General features: G+C 40.4%; 1 long non-coding RNA gene across 1 annotated transcript; it reads right to left on the reverse strand.

Annotated features, from left to right (window-relative positions):
• Positions 1-651: 651 nt before the first annotated feature.
• On the reverse strand, positions 652-1,684 carry LOC115353433. The gene is made up of 2 exons (XR_003927580.2): positions 1,353-1,684; positions 652-831 (listed from the first exon to the last, which is right to left on the reverse strand). It is a non-coding gene; the product is annotated as an uncharacterized LOC115353433 (long non-coding RNA).
• Between the last annotated feature and the right edge of the window lie 1,573 nt (positions 1,685-3,257).

Below are 3,257 nucleotides of genomic sequence, written 5' to 3' on the forward strand. Positions count from 1 at the left end.
TCGTCTTAGTGCCTGGATTTGTACTCAGCTTGTAGCACTGCCTTCAGCACGTATTTTGTCTTGTACTTTTTTGTGAACACAGTGGCTGAAAGCTAATGAGTTTGCAGGGTAACGTTTTCCGATACTGAAAAGGCTTCTGCACTACAATTTACATAAACATTACTATTTAATAATGGCCAACACTGCAAATAGGAAAAGTCTTTAAAGACTTACTGAGCCAATATTTAACTTCTAATTCCTCCATCAAATAAAAGCCACTTGTAAATGCAAGGACCAGCTAAATGATTTTTAAAGCTCAATTCACCCCATCATTAGATGTTTTTGAAATACTGTTAGACCACTATTAGACCTAGAATTCTCCAGATACCTCTAGTCTTTTTAATTACCTGCAGTCATTATTAAGAGTAGTCACTGCAAAGTTCATTCATTCTCTCCATGCTTCCTACTAATCCACTTAGGAACTTTGCCATTGAGCAACCTCAAGAGAGGTTATCTTTAATGAGAGCCCTATGGAATAACGGGCTATTCATTTCCCTAAATGTCACTTGTATAATATTAATATATTCACATGCTAATAAAAGGGCAAGCGCCTCACACACTGCTTATCTGTGATATGAAACGCTGGCATGGATCAGCTCTGTCTGTTAATAGTTAACATTTATCATAGAATCTTTTTAATGTTTATAAGTCAGCTCTTTGTTTAGGACATATCTGCAGTGAGGTACAATAAGTACACGGATAATGTCCAAGGTCAGCTGGTGATGTCTTCTCGCATCCAGGGACTGCTGCTTCTTCTGGGAATCAGGGTGCATGAATAGCCAACAACAAATCCTGTAATACAGGGCCAGATGAGAAAGTTGAACTTGATTTTAAAGGTAATGAAATTTGTACATACCTCATGATAAATAAATAGTTCTGCAAGCACTGGAACTGCAAAAACTTGTTTTCTTAGAGAATTGTGTCTAGAGGCTAATGACTTCTGGTCTTTACAAGATGCAAGCTCCACTTGCAGCTTCGCTAGGCAGAGCAGTTATAAGGTGGGGGGGTGCCTGTGCCTGTGTGTATGTGTGGTTCTTCGGACGCCTCGCAGCACTTTTCCTTCTGTGAGGAGGACCATGCTGTTTCTTGCCCTGAGTTCACATGATCTAGTTCCCCTATTTCAGTGAAGTGATTTTTGGTTTACAGAAGTATTGGTAAAATCAGATTAAACCCATAAACTGTGGCAACTTGGGCTTGATTCAGTTGCCCACAGAGAGCCATCCGTGACATTTTAGATGCCATAGGGTACCTGAGACACTGTACGGCACTGGTAGATATGAAAAGGGCCCATAAGAAACCTGCAAATTTCTTACCTGGTAACTGGGAAGCAGACAGGATGCATAAGGGCATCTCAAACGGCACTGAGCTGAGCTGAGCCTGAGTTCTCCACTGTCTGTAATGGGATCTTGGGCTCTCACACCTCCAAGTATGCACGTACAATTAGGTATTTTAATGACAACTCCCACCTTGCCTCCCCCACACTTTTTTTTTTTTTTTTTTGGATTGCTTAAGTCAGGGGCAGTGAACTGCAATCTAGAAAGGGTTTTGTGCCTGCATGGATCTCACCGTAGGGCCAGAAAAGCTTTAAGTGCCAGACCAGGATTTCCAAATTCAAGTCTTGTTCTGTACTTTTACCCTCCCTGCAACCCCTAACCTCTCCCAAAAGCATATCACTGCATTGGCCAGTACAACCCCTGTTTTTCATTGATACTTATGCCTTTTGCTGATATAATCAGTTGGTTGGTTTGTTCAGATTATATGTACGTGCATTTTTCTGTGTGCAGCCGACAGCCTGAATGTGGCCTCCAAATTGTAGAGTCTGTTCTCAGCTATGTAGTGTATTTCCTCACTTTCATTGCTATATTCACATAATTAATGAGCTAACACTATTCTCTATAATAGTTACCGATAAATTCCCAGATCAGAGTTTCTCTCCTTATAACACACATCCAAAGTGCTGTTCGAGGCATAATTTTGTATTAGGTCTTTTCACAGACATACTCTTGGCTGCTATTGCACCTATATTAGATGATCCACTTGCGAGTAGAGGATATACTCGAGGCAGAGCTACCCTGGTATCCTTTACCTGTGATGTCTTAACGTTGATGTAATTTTCAAAAGATAGGTTTATAACTGTTAGATAATCAAAACATTACAAACCTGATGCCCATGTACTCTACAACCATTTAATACCATTCTGTCAGAGCAGAAGTGCTTTAAAGCAAGTACAAATGTGATCTGAGCTGATTTTAAAGGCCCATTACACTGCCAGAGCACTCCAAAGTGGCCTAAGTGTAAAGGAAAATCAGGACCTCCATCACAAAGATAAACTATCCAGTAAAAAGATCAATCTCATCCCCACAAAACAGCAGAAGCGACGATAGTAGAGACAAATCTCATCAGGGGCCTCCTGTCTGAAGCCTACAGAGCTGGCTGTGGAGCAAACAGCAAGAAAGGAAAACAGACCCAAAGCACAAGACAGATCTCACACAGAGCTGCCTTTTACCCAGGGAATCTAGCACAGCTACTGCAGCCCATCTATTTATGTATGTTGGATGAAATATTCCCAAAGGGGGTCTCTATCTCTTTAGAAGGCAATTTTTGTCTTTTTTTTTTTTTTATACAGTAATAGATTCTGAGCTGAGAAAAACCTAAACCAGTCTAAGGAAAGAAAGTTCATTATAATTCAGAGAAGTGAGAAGTTTTTTGATAATTTTAGCATCTCAAAGGTCAATGACTGCTGCTTCTTTTTGTCCCTGAGAGGTAACATTGCTTTTTCCAGCAGTGTCCCGGTTCCATCTGAATCAGAGGAAATCTATGAACTGTGTGATAAACTTAGCTAATTATTCAGAGACTGGTAATGTAAAATGGTATGACATCAGCACCAAGATAGAATAATTCTGATAACGTATCAGCTCCTGAGTATGCATCTACACAAGCCAACCTAGGAACATATACTCTGAGAAGATCAGCTTTTCATCTCAATCCTATAATGAAATGCAGTTTCTGTCACCAACAAAGAGTGAAGAAATAGCAGCTGTTCCTGCCTCTTTCTGTGATCTATTCGCATTTCGAAGTGCTGGGGGGAAAAAAGTGGATTCCCCATCGGTTCAGAGTCTGATAATACCAAAGGTAAATAATCACAGGTTAGCTTTGGCCAGAGACACCAAAGATACACAAAAGGGACAAAACCTCTTTTTCTTCCGAAAACAGCGATG

The sequence above is a fragment of the Aquila chrysaetos genome, chromosome 19, assembly GCF_900496995.4.
Source record: "Aquila chrysaetos chrysaetos chromosome 19, bAquChr1.4, whole genome shotgun sequence".
Lineage (NCBI taxonomy): Eukaryota > Metazoa > Chordata > Aves > Accipitriformes > Accipitridae > Aquila > Aquila chrysaetos.